This window comes from Nyctereutes procyonoides, unplaced genomic scaffold (genome assembly GCF_905146905.1).
Source record: "Nyctereutes procyonoides isolate TBG_1078 unplaced genomic scaffold, NYPRO_anot_genome, whole genome shotgun sequence".
Taxonomy (NCBI): Eukaryota; Metazoa; Chordata; class Mammalia; order Carnivora; family Canidae; genus Nyctereutes; species Nyctereutes procyonoides.
Genome location: NW_026575033.1, coordinates 11,917,419 through 11,934,409, shown reverse-complemented (window position 1 = coordinate 11,934,409; position 16,991 = coordinate 11,917,419). Strand labels below are relative to the sequence as shown.

The 16,991-nt window shown below is 38.4% G+C and overlaps 1 protein-coding gene across 1 annotated transcript in view; it reads right to left on the bottom strand.

The window, feature by feature from the left end:
* FRY (FRY microtubule binding protein) overlaps nucleotides 1–16,991 on the bottom strand; it is a 428,026-nt gene that overhangs the window by 381,490 nt on the left and 29,545 nt on the right. The gene's annotated exons all lie outside the window — the stretch shown is intronic.

Sequence of the window (16,991 nt, the reverse complement as noted above, 5' to 3'; positions counted from 1 at the left end):
GTAGGTGAGTCTGGTATTTTGAACTCAGAACACTTTTCCCCACAGATATGATGATAACAAACAACCAGGGCTGCTACAGAGAGCCATGCAGGCTGTAGACTATGTGGCAACAGGACTTTAGCAAGGCCTGTTGCTAACATTTATGAAGCACATACCATGTGCAGACACTGCTATGCATATCATGAGGATTAATTCATTCCTTTATTCCCCACAAAATCTTATTATTTGCATTTTACAGACAGGAACACTGGGTTTTTGAGATGTAAACTGTGCAAAGTTATAGTCAGTAAGCTGGGATTCAATTGAAACCAGACCTGTTTAAATTATTATATTAGGTATTTGCAACAAAACCAGCAAAACACTAGGAAGTAATGCTGTTGCAAATAAAGCATAAATAATAAAATTGGAATAAGAAGTTGTATTGATTGGGTTACACATTTTGCTGGAGTTCAAGTAGAACAGTTGCTATAGATGAGGTGTCCCCTCATTCCCACTAATAGAAAGGCTTTGTCTCCAAATACTGAAAGATTTACTAGGGTTCTAATCTGTATGTCTGCTCTAGAACAATTAAAATTGAGAATGAGTGGGGAAAATACAGTATACTCTATATGAATTTCTCAAACAAGTCATAAAAAATCCTATTTCCGAAACCCCACTTACAGAGGCATATATCATTACTTAAACTCAATCCTACCACCCCATGAATTATTGACCCTTTAAGTAATTGCAGTAAATATACCAAGAATGATAAAGGTGGAAAAAAAAAAGGATGATAAAGGTGGGAACCAAACATAAAACCATATCATAGTAGTATAATTTCATATGGTAGGAAGCTTCATCTGTATAGTAAAAAGGTACATAAACTATAGGGGCTAACTGATTGATTAGATACGGTGCTTGTGTCCATTATTTGAAAAATATTGGGTATTAAGACCTTGGATAAAAATGCAAATTCTTGTTCTATTGTTGTTCCTGGGAAAACCACATTTAACATACCTCATTTTAATGTTTTTCCTACAAACATAATTTGTTATAGCTTTGTGTGCCCCTGGAAGTGAACTTTTGATGACGTAAATACCGAGAAAACATGGTATCTCTTGACTTCAATAACTTTTGGAGATGTTTTCATTTGCCACTCACTTTTATAAGTACATTCTGATGTCTGTTGTAACTGTAAACTCCACTTCTTTGTGATTTTTTTTTTATTTTTTTTTTTTATTTATGATAGTCACACAGAATGAGAGAGAGAGGCAGAGACACAGGCAGAGGGAGAAGCAGGCTCCATGCACCGGGAGCCCGACGTGGGATTCGATCCTGGGTCTCCAGGATCGCGCCCTGGGCCAAAGGCAGGCGCCAAACCGCTGCGCCACCCAGGGATCCCTTCTTTGTGATTTTTAAATCCATATGTCTTTCTCCTCCATTCTGACCCAGCTAGGAAATTATGAGTTTGTCAGGTTTCTCAAGGATGTATTTGTTTCATATTCTGTCCAATTATTTACTAAATATTAAGAGTCTTCTATGTAATGAGCACTATGCTGGAATCAATATCCCTTGCCCTCACTTACAGTAGATGCCAAAGAGAAAGCTTATTAAACATATGGATATTTCTTTTTTTATGGATATTTCTTAACATGAAAAATCTAACAAAAATTAGAAAGATTTGGATAGGCAAATATTGTGCAAAATAACACCCATTCATGAAAATAAGTAGAAATGGGGATTTTGATAATGGGGGAGGCTAAGCAAGTGTGAGGGTAGGGGTATATGGAAATCTGTGAGCCTTCTCAATTTTGCTGTGAACCTAAAACTACTCCAAAAAAAAAGTCTCTTGTGTTGAGCACCAGATGTTGTATATAAGTGATGAATCACTAAATTCTTCACCTGAAACTAATATCATACTGGTTGTTAACTAGCATTGAAATAAAACTTGAAAAAAATAGTCTTAATAAAAATTTAAGTGGAAATGTTTCCAACTATTTTGCTTAATACAACATTCTCTCTCCAAGGGCAAAGTGCAAATGTCCTATAATACCATAATAAGGCACTGATGATGTTTTAGAATATATTTGCTGTAATGACAGACTATGGGCAAAATGTTCTATGGTATTTAATGGTGGTATTATTAATCTCCTTCACTGGATCCTTGATTTGCTTAAGCTTAATTTGTTCTTTAAAATGTCACTAACTGGGATACCAGATCATGCAGACTGCAAAAGCTCCTTACTATAGCTCATTTCCTGTGCCCTGCGGGGGCTGCACGGGTTCATGTGTTCCTGTTCTGTGATTTGCAGCAATCTTACTGATCGGCAGCACTCCTGGGCCCATCTGATAAATACAGAGGGTGTCTGATTGTGATGTTCTGACATCTCTCTGAGAATGTTATTTTTCTCATGAGAAATCATCTCCAATATAATTTTCATGATTACAAAGTGAAAGTCCTTCAGTACAAACCCACTGCTCAGCAGGAACCGAGGGGTACTATTCCATCCCAAAGATAATGTACACATGCTTATTAAGACTATTAACATTATAATTGTAATCTCTGTTTCTTTTCTGAGCTGGCTACACTCTCTCCAGGAACTATCAGTTCTTTTATGTGAGGCACTCAAGAGGATAATTGGTTATCCTGTCAAGACAGCCGATTAATGACATTATGTGGTTCCTGCCTCGACATGGTTTTGTGTTCTTTGCTTGTACTCATAGTAAAAAAAAAAAAAAAGAAGAAAAGAAAATTTTTTTTATTATAAAAGAAAAGCATTATAGAGGATGAATTCCTCTATATTATTTTTTCTGGCAATCACGGACTTAATATTATAGATAATGTTTTACATAATAAAAATAGTAGAAACGATAAAGGCATTTTTCTCCTTAGGCAATGAACAGTAGTAAGTGATATGGGTAATTTTGAATTGCACTAATCTGAAAAGAGCAGTAAACACATTTTAAACTATTTCATTCAACACTGCAAACAAGGTAGTATATAAAAAAAATCTAAGCAGAAATTCTTGCTTATATAGTGTCTCTCAAGAGCTAAATGACTGATACATCCTAAGAATGATCTCATAATTGATACTGAAAAGTAGGAAGTAACAGCCTTGGTTTTTTAACCTTCACAGAAAGTTTCACGTAAATAAAGGAAGAAAGAAAAAGAAAAGACAAGTTCAGAATCCTGACATATAGAATAAGGTAAAGCTGCAGTAACCTAATATTACGGTATCAGTTTCAGATTAAGATTTAGAAACGAGGTGCAATGTTGCCATGGTGAATTCTTTAAGATAATGCACAAGAAGAGCCAGGCTGCTGAATAATTGATGTGTGCCTAAGTTTAGAAAAGCTAATTTACAGGCTGTTCCTCTGTGACAGGGACTGTGAAGTCTCCCAACGAGCCAGTGATGGGCCTGACAACATACAAGCCAACGTTCCATGTTCCCTACTCATCACAGAGAAGCATGTTACAAGAGGTGGAAGAAGTAGGTAGATTTTATGTTAATTAATGTGGCTTACGTGATACTGTTAATTAGGCAATAAAAAGGCAATAAAAAAGTAGTGTTCTGTGTTCAGAGCAGTTCTGTGTATCTCATGTATACTCCCAGCTGCTTTGGAAGCCACGTTACATATGCAGAAATGGTGTGTCACAGAGGTTAGTGGCTGAGCACAGGACTCACCCCTGTTGCCTCACCCAACTGTATAGAATCAGCCCCTCTTACACTGACTGACTTTGGAGATGTTTTCATCTCAACTCCTAGCTTTAGATCAACAAGCAGTACTTTTGATGCATTAAAAACATAAAGCCTGTACCTCCTCCCACCCCCAGCTAAGTAGAGTTTTGTTTTATTCCATGAGCAAAGGTATGGAAAGTGTCTTTAAGAATGTAGTGCTTTCCTTTGATATTTTGAGCGGATCAGGAGACCTGACAAGAAATCCAGGTCAAAAGGAGATTTGTCTTCACCTGCTTCTACCTGTTGAACTGCTCTGGTTTCTTACACTATCATCCTGGGGCTAGAAATATGTTGAGTAACCAAAGATGAGCAGATGCAGAATTAACAATGCTCATCCCCACCCAAAGTCCTACCATGATCACAATGCATTACGGAGCTATACAGTTTTTATATGAAGTACCAATTAATATTTATGTACAAAAGAAAGGTCTGGAAACCTGCACAGTTGTGCTTCTTTGCATTTAATCTCCTTTTAACTCCAAGCTGTGTGCTAAGGAAATGAATTGCTGTATCTGATAGTGATGTTTTCCAAATGCTCTCGGCACTGAAATGAGGGTTGGCATCTAACAGGAGGCCCTGGTAGCCTTTCATTTGTGCATGCCAGTAGCAGCTGATGGCAGGGTCAGAGGCTTGAGTGCCCAGTGCTTAGTGGGGGCTTAATAGTTTGCTCATTTTACACACATTCCATGGCTTGTTCACTTGTGCTCTGAACTGCTGTGTCCACTGAGCCCCTACATGAAGAATTAAGCAGCTAAAATGGACACTGCAACATTCCTAAGCATTTTAAAGGGCTCTCCATGTTGACTTGCCTCAATGAATACGTAGGCAGATGGATATCTGCAAAAGATTTGGCCCTACAATCTTACTCAGGCTGGGCTAATGCATCAAAGCACAGGCATGCATTATACTGGCACAGGCAGGCCTTTTGAATAGTAGAAATACTACATTAGACCAAACAACATTTTTAAACAGCAATAGGAATCATTCCAGCAGGAGCAATGAAGTGCCATTTATCTACTATCTGCTTATCGCTATTCCTGATTTCCCTCCTTGGCCATCTTGCAAAAAAACACCCCAAACAAAACAAAACAAAACAGAGATCTACAAGGTTCAAACACGGCACAACCAACCAGGAATGTATGATTTGGCCTTGAGGAAAGAAAAAAGCATATGGAAGTGGCAAGAGCCACTTCCAAAGGGAGCCAAGGCTGCTGTGTTGGAAGCGGCTCAACAGGGGTGGGGGTGGAGGCCTGCCTGAGCAGCAACTTTCAACCTTTACTTGGCTGCAGCCCATGATGAGACATGCTTTTCACATGGAGCCCCAGGAAACACAGGATGCATGTAAAGGAGTGATCTGTATACAAACACACACACACACACACACACACAAGCTCATACACGTAGACCTATATTCGATCATGGCAATGTTCATTCTTCAGAAAAGTTTTATATGTTAAAACTTTTATATACATAGAGAAATACACTTTTCTACAAATAGTTACTTATAAAGTTTTATCTATAACAAATTTCTAAATTAAAAGAGATGAAGAGAAATGAAAGTTAACCTACCTGGAAGAAACTTGTGGCACTAATTACCGTAAGATTCCCTCTTCTATTTACAGGCAATGAGATAATTATTTATATGACTGCATATCTGGGTAAAACCAAGGCAGGTTCAGATGCTGCAGGTGGGTGGATGAGCTGCAGTCCTTCCTATACCTGCCTACATCTGGAGCTTCATTTCCCTAAGTGAGGTCCAGAGGATATTTTCTCCCATGTATCTCATGGCACCCACTAGTTTCCTTGGAAGCTGAGAGGTCTTTTGGGAATAAAGGGAGCTGAACCCAAGTTACTTCCCCTTCAGATTCAGTTATTAACATTTGTCTGGTGACAGTACCTTGACAGAGACTATATGGAAAAAAGAACAAAGGTGCGTGAGAGAAGAAGTGCTAGAAGGTAGGAAGAGATGGAACCAGTAGAACTGCCTCTCCACTACGCACTGGACACTGATGGGGTATTGGTCTATATCCATGAAGTGACTTATTCTAGAATCTGACCCAAGGCAGATGGTGGCAGTTGGTTCCATCAGGGTGATGATCTCAGGTTGTGTGAGTGAAACAAGATAGCTGTGCCACTGGAGCTTTCAGGACAGAGTGTAACTCTGAGGGAAGGCGCATCTATTCTTGCCCCCTGAGGAACCACTACAGCTTCGGTGAACCAGCAGGACTTGGACTTGTGGCAACACAAGTTGCCACTGGGAGTTAGCAATGGCTCCACTGCACCACTTTTTTGTGTCTTTGAACTTCAGCTAATGGTAAGACCATACTGCTGTTCTGGAACAGCAGAACCTGCAGTGTTGAGTAGCTCAGCCAAAACCACAAACCCACCTTCATGGGAATGCCAGGGTATTCAGTTCCCTTACATCATGGCAGCAAGAGCAAGAATTTGTCATTCAAGAGGTACAAGAAGCCTGGCTTTGGAGACTTTATTGTCTCTAGCTTCTGAAACAAGTATAACACAGATAGAACAATATTTGTTTCCTTTTGAAGAAATAGTATGGGGCTCTCCGCCACAGGTGCAAGTGCAACATCATGGATTTGCTAGAACTCTACGCAGATGGAGGGAGTCAGGTGGTGGCAGCAACATCTGGGCTGTGCACTTTGCTCCACAGCAGGCAGTAAAGACTTCAAAACTGACCTCAGGACAACTGTAAGCTCCTTCATGATTTATTCAAATCATCAAAGATGGGTAATAGTGGTGGTGCTATGACTGCACATCCTGTCCAGCGCTGTACTTGGAGAAGGGATGACACTGCTTGTACAAGTGAACCTGGACACACTAGTTTCTTTCTTCCCTTTCTTTCCCCACACTGGTTCATTTGTCAATAAATATTTAAGTATAATTATGAACGGAATGCTGTGCTAGTATAGCTTAGAAACTGATGATTATGAAAAGGTTAAAGAGAAAAACATAAAAAATTTTAATGATGCATCCAGAAAGATGTTTAAGGGTGGAGCTTGGGAGGTATGATAGAGTTGGGCTCACCCTCAAAACCAGTCTCTTCTGCCAAAAACTGATTAGGGTGTGAACTAAAGACTCTTATTGTTTGTAAGCCCAAGAAGCAAGATGACAGAGAAGGAGACAGAGAGGCAGGCAAGCAGGAAGGGAGAAGTGAGCATTCCTGGCATAGTAAATAGCTACAGCAGGTATTTCCCAGAATGTTTGAAACTATGTGAATAAATTTATATGATAGGAGAACTTCAAAGTACAGCTAATGATGACTAGATCATTTAAAGTCTAAATTTGAAGCATCGTGAGATGGGGGTATCTCTGCAGCCTGCCACTGAGGATACAAGGATGCTTCAACTGTCACTAAACAAATGAAATGCACAGAAAAGGATCAGCAAATCTGAACCATATACAAGAGGTTCTGAGCAGACTGGGATGCTAATAACTTCTGAACAGTGCCAGCACAGCAAGGAACTCGGGATATTATGGGAAAAGCACTGTAAGGTGGACTATGGTGTTATGATTTGCCTGTTTTTTTTTTTATTGTTGTTTTTTGTTTTTTTGTCATCAATAAGAAATTCACTTGTTTTTAAAAAATCCAGATGCTGGGATCCCTGGGTGGCACAGCGGTTTAGCGCCTGCCTTTGGCCCAGGGCGTGATCCTGGAGACCCAGGATCAAATCCCACGTCGGGCTCCCGGTGCATGGAGCCTGCTTCTCCCTCTGCCTATGTCTCTGCCACCCCCCCCCCGTGACTATCATAAAAAAAAAATCCAGATGCTGCCACTGTCCAGAAAAATTTAACAGATTTATTTATGATTGTTATAAAGTTGAATTGCTGAAATGTGTTCACTGACACATTTTGACTTGCGTTAATGTTTTATGTCCCAGAATTTTTATTAAAAATTCACACACAAACAAAAATGGAAAAACTGCCAATACCCTATTTTTCCACTTGCAATCATATACTTAGGTACATTTTCACCTAATGGGGGAAAAATTTAATGTTCAGAGCTACCAGTAACAGGAAGAAGATAATTTTTTTAAGAATGCAATGTTTTCCATCACAGTAGATTCTTAAGCATGGTCTCCATATTTTTGTGAGGAAAATCATGATTCAAGCTTCCCCAGCTAACTCTTTACTTTTCTTTAGGAAATATGAGCTGAAGCAGTCCTACACATAGTTGTATAGATTCCCAAATTCCTGTCAAGGTGCTGTACTCAGAAAGGTCAAATCTTATCAGAAATAACCTTCCTTCTTGCCACTGGGTGCTGCACAAGACATTGGGTACCAAGGAAAATATGCTAAGGAATAAGAAATGGACTTGGCCTCCATGCCCTCAGTTTAATGGGAAAAGTGGACACTTTACATAAATAATGATCATAGGATGTTAACACTGGTAAATCCCATAAAAGGAACATGAATAAAGTACTGTGAGCATAAGGATAAAAATTTTCTAGCCAGAAGTGGAAGCGGGGAGAATTTGGAGGCCAAAGTTTTATGGCCAACAAAGACTAAAAGCCTGGGCTTTGGAGTAACACAGTGTGGATCTGAGTGAGTCATGGCTCTTCCATCCTGGGCAACTCAGTAAACTTCTCCAAGCCTCAATTTCTGCAGTTGATAAATGCAGATAGGAAAGGTGAATGTGTCGCTGAAAAGTTATAGGTGCTGATTCATGATAGAACTAGAGTCTGGCACCTGGTAAATGTGTTCAATTAATATTAGTTGTCATCACTGTTATAAAAGAGGCCCTGTTGCACCTGGCCTCAAAGGCCAAAGATGATTTTGGTTTTTGAGGATGGGGTAGGACTGTGACAGGGAAAACCATGAAAAAAGCCAAGATATGAGAGGGTGAACATGTGATGCCGCTCTTCCCATCTCTCCCCTCCACCCTCCCGCTCTGCTCCGTTAAAGCAAATGCGATGCTATGGCTGGAATGAGAAGTACTGTGTGTCCTTACATGACCTCATGGCAGCTCTCCTCCTGCATGTGTGAGTGAGGGTGAGGGGGCGGGGGGAAGAGAAAAGGCTTCACGTATTATATCCTTTGTGCCTACACAGGCATGCGAGTCTTCAGTGACATTCCTCTTGTGGCTGCACAGGTGAGCCAACCAAATCCGATAACGTAAAATAGAAGACTCCCTATAGGCATACTACTTGTCTTTGGCTCAAACAGGAAACAAGGTTCATTTGCATAGCATTCCCTTTAAGCTTACACATTATGACTCTATTATGCTGGAATCTGAACCAGCAGGGCTCATTCTCTCCCCCCAAAAGCTACAGGCTTAGAACAAGTGAATTTAAAAAGCTAGCGCCTCTCATATTCTGGAATTGTGTTCTAAGTGTCTTTCAATCAAGTTACAGTTTAAAACTAGTGGGAGGTTCAACAAGGTGGTAGCTTCCAACTTGAGGAGGCCCTGGCTCTGCAAGACAGAGACTACACAGTGTGAATTCAGCCAACATGGATGTGTTATGTGCTGCTGAAGGACAAAACGATGTTGAGGTGGGATGGTGAAATAAGCAGAAACATTCTTTTTCTCCACTTTCACCCAAAACCATAGGGTCTGGATAGTTCTCAAAGCAAGTAGGAGTACTTCACAGGGGATTTTGAAGGCTCTTTGTTTAATTTAATTAAATTCGTGTTTACTGTTGTCTATGCATAGAGTTATACCAGGGATACAGAAGTGCCTATGACAGTCTCTGACCTCTTATGGCTTACAATCTATTTGCAGAGATAAGACAACCAAGCACATAAATTATTAAAGGACGGTAGATCTCAGACTCTGAACCCAGATAGCTATCATATGACATTGTGCAAATCACTCAATCTTTCTGTGCCTCAGTTTATCTATAGAAAGATACAGTTGTTTTATATCATAACATCCTTGTGAGGATTTAGTATGTGCAAGGCACTTAAAACAGGGCATGGAACTGAGTTATTAGTTATTAATTATTATTTCAGTTATAAATAGGATTAGCTTTTAGGTTCTCAGCATGCCATACAGAGACATTCTGTAGCCTCATGTCTGTTCCTCTCCAACATACACCCAGGTGCCAGCCATATCAAACCACAGCAATCACTTTTCTTTCTCCTTACCTTAAAGCAAAATGGCTTTGGAGGCAGGTCGACCTGGGTTCAAATTCCACTTCCATCACTGGGTAACATTTTTAACATAACTAGTACTTATTATACAAAATACAACTAGTTGTATATTCATCTGTTTCCCAAAGTTGACTGAGAGCCCTTTTAAGACAGAGGCTGTGATTAATTCATTTTTGTGTACCCAATTACCTGGCACTTGAAAATTGCTCGGTAAATGTCTATCGAATGAAGGACTGAAGAAAGTTTATTGCTAGTCGAAGGAACATCATAGAGATGTGAAAGCATAGCTGCATGAGGGAACAGCCTGTTTGACTTGTTTAGGTGTGTCTGAGTATTAACTTGAGAAAATCAGGTTAGAGGCACATCACTAAGTATGGTGGATGCCATTCTGGGATCAGGATTTAAAACCCAGGGCAGTAGAGAGTCCAGGAACAATAATGAAGACCTAAACCAAACTGTAGTGGAAAGGAAGGGCTGGGTCTAGGAAGAATGCAGGATTAAAATTTTACAGTATTTGGTAATTTGATGGCTATGGGAGACAAGCTGGAGTCTTTAACTATGAAGGGTGTAATGGCACCAGGGAAGAGTTTATGAAGAAAGATGAAGTATTTTCTTCATAGTAAATCTGTTTTGGTAGCAGTTCCATTTTTTGAAAAGATTTTTATTTATTTGAGAGAGAGCGGGAGAGAGAGAGCACAAGCAGGAGCCTGGGGTAGTGGTAGAGCAAGAGGGAGAAGCAGACCCCCCTGCTGAGCAGGGAGCCCCATGTGGGGTTCCATCCCAGGATCATGACCAGAGCCCAAGGCAGATGCTTAATTGACTAAGTCACCCAGACACCCCTAGCAATTATTTTTAAAAACTTTTTTCCATTTACAGAAATGATATATTTTTATTGTAGGAAAGTTAGAACAGGAAGAAGAGTCATAAAGAAAATTGACATTGAAATTATTTGTAATCTGGCCATCCAGAGATAACAGTTTCTAACATATTGCTGATTTTCATTTAATCCGTTTTCAATGCATACATATAGATTTGCCATGGTCCATATTACTACCTGCAATAGTCTATCAATTGCACACGTTTACAAAATTACATATTATATAACTGTGCACAACACACACTGAACATTTTAATCAATATTCTTTGGACTCCTGATTTTTAATGTCAGCATTAATATCATTGATGAACCATAATTTATGTAAATAATTCCCTGTTGTTATTTATTTGGGTTACCTCCAATTTTTCACCACTACTAACAATGCTGCAGTGAATATCCTTATATATCCTTATTGGTATTTCTAATTATGTCCTTAGGACAGATTCTGAGTCAATGTGTATGATCACATTTAAAGCTTATAGGATGTACTGCTAAGTAACTTTCCAGAAAGGATACATCCACTTATATTCCTCTCCCTGATATACGAGCGCCAATACTAAGAATATCTTATAAAAATATTGCTGATAAGTAGAAACAGTCTTTATCTCCTTTTAATATGCAATTCTTTAGTTACTAAAGAGAATAACTTTTTTTATGCCTATTAGCCACTTAATTTTTTTTTTGTGGAGAAAAATCATTTCCCTTGTCAATTACTGTATTGGTAAAGTTTTTTTATGATTGATTAGAGACATTTATCTACATATTGACCCTCTATCATTAAGAAAATATTGTGTTACTTACATTTTATCATGTTTTTGATATGTAGAAATTGTAGTTAAATTTATCAACTTTTCTTTTGCAATTATTATATCTTAATAGACTTTTCCCAAACTAAGATTCACTTCCATCTCTACTTTCTTTTCTTGTTTTATGGTTTTGTTTTCTGCACTCAACTCTTTTTGTCATGTATTTCAATGCAAGATGCGACTGCAAGCTCTCAGGACATAGGAAGAATCTATCTGTGAGTAGCAAAACATGCAAGGCATTTAGCTTTGTTCATTTTTCAAACATAAGGGTGGATAAACTGGGCCATCTATGATTTAGAATTAGCACAAATCTTATTTGTTTTTCAGTTTCAGGATAGTGTCCTCTTGGAAAATGAGATGTGATACAGTATGTGATGGAAAACTGAGAGCATGCTTTCCTAATAAAGCAAATTGTAAAGAGTGAAAATATGAAAATGCTTACATCTTTTCCTCTAACTGCTGAAATCAGGCTGCTCTGAACAACATTCACATAGCTCCTGAGCCAGGAAAAGTCACTTGCAAAGCATTGCGCTGCATTGAGAGACTATATCCTATTGCACACAGGCTTCTCTTCCCACCTCACTTTACTGTGACAGCAAGAGAAGAATCTGACTCCAAGGACATTTCAGCTAACAGAGGACTGCTTTGAAATAAAACCATCATCATCACCAAGGCAACAAAATATAAATTTCGCTCACTGACTGAGGCAAACTTACCATTTGAACTGAACTGGGCAATGATCATGTTGGCACATCAGTTCAACAAGGTTCCTAAATATTTGCTACATTACCAGGAAGTTTCTATCTCAGTAATACATTAATTCCCCAGAGCATAATGAGTTCAGCCCAGATTAATGTAGTGCATATACTTTTCTCATACATATTTCATTTCACCATCTTAAACTTACTGGTATGTTGTTTTCAGAGAAACAGCACAATGCCTGTATGGAAAGTAAGGTACTAAGATATCACAGGTACTATTTTTATTCACCTAAGGTACTTGGGAAGTTACAAAATAAATTGTTCATATTTGTTTATGTCACAATGCACTTTAAAATGAAATCTAATCTATTTACATAAACACTTTCTACAGCTCTTTTTGCAAAAAGCTTAAAGACTGCTATCATACTTAGCATTTCATAGGGGCCATAGTCTAGAATCTTAGTGGATAAATTACTTTTTAAAAGTCTTCTAACAATTAAGTAAGTGAGTGGCTTAATTTCCAACAGGTGTGGGACAAAGGACTCTCAACTAAGAACGAGGAAATTATTCTAATTTTTTTGACAAAGACAACCACTTAAGCTACTATTCTTTTCTTAGAAAATAAGATGGATTAAAATTAAGTGAGATTCTAATTTGAGATGCGTAAAATACATAGATATTAAGCTGAAGCATATGCTTCCTGATGACATTCACTTAACGCTCAAAGGAAAGAGAAGGATTGAGGAAATTTTGGATCAATTTAGGAACAACCAAACAAGGAAAACACAACTCTGAAGCAAGGCTATATTTTGGGATGCACTTTCCAATCTGTATATTTAGATGAATGTAATTGATCTGGTTAGTGCATAATCTCCCACTCTTTTTTACACATGTAACTTGCAGAGAAATTCCCAGGAATAGTATCCAACTTCAATAGAGCACTATAGAAGTTTATCTTTCTTTGTCTCCTTTTTTGTGCTCCCTCTTTTCCATAAACAATTTCTACACTTTATACAGGTCTGAGTATCGAGCAAGCACATGACAAAAAAGTCAATTCCCAGTGTACACACCAGTGACTCATTCCACCATATGTGAAGCTCTCACTGGAGTTGTTTCTATTTGGGTCATGGGACACAAAAGGACAGGCTTTATAAAATGGGTAAAAGGATAGATGAAATTCTGGGACAGAGCCAATGAGGCCTAGCTATTAGCAGAAGTCTCATCCAGTAGAGGGAGAGAAAATACAACTCATCAGCTTTCACAGGTTTGGGGAAATCTTGGTAATCATAAAACTCTACCATTCTTCCTAGATAGAAGTGTGTAATGAAAATGGTGTGGTAGGGCATACAACGCTAACAAGTCCCCAGACATCTTTAAAAATGCTTCAACTTTCCACCTCTTGAGTTGTTGTTGTTTTTAATATTTTATTTATTTATTCAAGAGGGAGAGAGCAGAAGCAGGGGTGCGGGCAGAGGGAGAGGGAGAAGCAGACTCCCCACTGAGCAGAGAGCCCTACTCAGGGGCTCTATCCCAGGACCTAAGCCAAAAGCAGACACTTAAATGACTGAGCCACCCAGGTACCCCTCGAGTTGTTTTTTAAACATATATGCTAGAGTGTAATTATGCCAAGGTAGCTTCTGTTTCTGCATAATCGCCTGCCTATTTATTTATTCTCTGACATTTCACAGGGGCAGTCAGGTTTCTCTCATAGGTTAAAGAAAGGCTTGAAAGGGATCACAATTAACACAACAATCTTGATAAAAATAGCAACAGTGCCTTGCACGTGGCAGGAACTATGCTAAGCCTCCCTGTGCACTTAAATAAGAATAATGTTTATGTCTCACGAAATGGGAATGAGAAATATTTTAGACACCTCTAAGAATCCAAAGACCCACTGAATTTGAAATTGAGAAGGAAGCATTGCATTTCTGTATGAGAAGAGCCAACTCTTCTGAAACATGAGGCTGATAGCACAAACACAAGAGAATCTTTGCTCTTGGTTTTTAAAATAAGATATATCCATAGCTGCTGTTTTTCTCATCAAATAAATTTAAATTCCATGATAATCTGAAAGTTCCAAATTTAGTTCAAAACACCTCCAACTTGGGGGATCCCGGGGTGGCTCAGTGGTTTAGTGCCTGCCTTTGGCCCAGGGAATGATCTTGGAGTCCCAGGATTGAGTCCCACTTTGGGCTCCTTGCATGGGGCTTGCTTCTCCCTCTGCCTGTGTCTCTGCCTCTCTCTCTCTCTCTCTCTGTCTCTCTCATGAATAAATAAATAAAATCTTTGAAAAAAAACAAACAAACAAAAGAACCCACCTCCAACTTGAACCATGGGCTCCTACAGAAATTACATTTCAAAGTTAGACCTAATTTCAGGAGAGCAGGTCATGGGGTTCTAGGATGGTGTCTAACCCCCTAAGGCTCATAGACCTGAGATCAACAATTAGATTAACATACAAAAAAAAAAAGCCAAACAAAAAGAAAACTACCAGAAAAACTCCCCATTGACTTCATTTTTCTAAAAGAGAAAAAGACAAAGCAAAACTCTATTTTAATCAATAAAGCTCATTATCTACCTAGAACTGACTCTCATCTATATGCTATAAGAGCCCAGGGGCATTTACAACTTCTGTTGCTCAGAAATGTACTTGAAAAGCAGGCAAACAATTTGAGAAGGATTTTTAGCCATCTGGGATATATCTTTAAATATACTTTTATTAGAGAGAAGTCTGTGTCTAGAGAGAAGTCATATATGTGCATGCATACATCCACCTATGGAATACACATACACATACACACATATGCACTCATGAGACTTGCTTTGTCTCTATATATTCCATACATATATTTGGAAAGGCTATGTAATACATGTATATAATTGTTGCATATATACCCACACTTACGATCTATGCTATATGTGTGTTTATATATGCACATATATACCACAATCATTTCTAAAAAGATATATTTAAATATTGTGCATACACATGAATAGGTCTCTTTATGGCCGGGAGGATCACGTTTCAGGGGTAGCTATCATCACATCAGGATTCCAGATTCCTCTTCCACTCTGATCCACATTTGAGGGAAATGATAGTGTTCTTTATCTGACTGAGCTTCAAGTTTCCACTGCATCTCAATTCCATTTGTTATTCAATCTGCAGGCAGTTAAACTACACTTAAGCTAAGGGTATGGGTATATTTGGAAATATGTCCAAGCATCAATCATGGTCATGATTTGACACATTATGCTTTGAAAATTGTGTCTTAGCCATATCCATGCTTTATTTAGCATGGAGAACTCAATGCAAATAAGTTATCAAATGGAATGTGGATAATCCTTATAATATCCTAATAAATCAAACAACTGTTAAAATGAGTTTAAGAAAATATGTATCAAGAAACTTAAAATGAATAGCCAGTCCTGCACATGTGTCTCAGATGCACCAGCGTTAATGAACCACATGACTTGGCCTTTTCCACATAGGCGTGTGTGGCATTTGTTGACCTTTCACTTGAAATCCAGAATTTTGTTTAATCCTTTGAGCCGTGGATCAAAAGCTATGCCTTAGATGAAGTAATGACTGAAAACTATTTAAAAATAGTCAGGGTTGAGCCCCAAAATAGGAATTTTCCATTTGTCTGGCAACAAAAGGTCCCTGTAGATTCTCTATACTGGCAAAGGAAAAATGAGTCTGTTTCAAAGTTAAAATTTCAACTGGGTTTTCACTCTGCCAACATATCGAATTTTGCAAGTATGTCATTACAGCAGAAGTTTTTAAAACTGACACAACAATTTATTTGTGGAGAAAAAAGAAGAAAATAAAACACTTGCATTCAAATCCCAAGGATTAGGACATAATCCATTAGCTGTCATTTAATACACATTAAATTCTGTTAATGAGAAGGAATCCAGGCTAATCTCAAAACTGAACTAAAAGTACAGATTTATGTGTCTGCTCTATTGTGTAATGCACACACATATATGTGTACATCTACAATTTTCTACCTGGACAGATAAGGAATGTTGCAAAATCACTGATGCCCTGACATATCTCAGAGGATACAGAGTAATTAAAATGACAACAAAGTTCAGGAAATGTTTTACTATCTTCCATGTCATCAATTAGGAATGTCACTTTCTTAAGCTAATTTTCATAAAAGCCTCTTTTCACCCAAATGACTACTCTTGCCTAATATCTTTTTTCAAAATTCCCCTTTAACAGAAACTTCTGATGTACGCTGTGCTAATCATTAATTTTTCCCCTGGTGCTCTACTGAATTTTTAAATAAAATTTTCTCTCTTTTTTTTTTGTTTTGATTAAAGTCAGTATTTGGCTACTTATGAACAATGCGAATTGCCTCTATTTTCCCTTTATGCTCATCCCCAACTTGGGGTAGACTTTTCTAGCTGAGACTTTTCTCATCCTTGATTCTCCCTCCTGGAATCTTCTCAAAGACACTGCCTTTCCCAGGATTTCCTGATAATCTTTCCAACTGCAGTTTCATGATAGATCATGCATAAGGTTAAACGCATTAGAAAACTCATATTTCAGTTCCCTGGAGAATTCAATGGTTTCAAGATCCAAAGAAGTATCAGAATCCACCCTGGTGGATATCCTACAAAAGAATCAAGATACAAATTAAAAGGACCCACCACAAAATATCCTACCTGGAATGCAGACGGAGCATCCGCTTCAAAAACTTCTTGGGGACTTCCAGGGTGTTGGATGGCAGTGAACCCTAGATATTCTCGATCCTTCAACTTAGCTTGC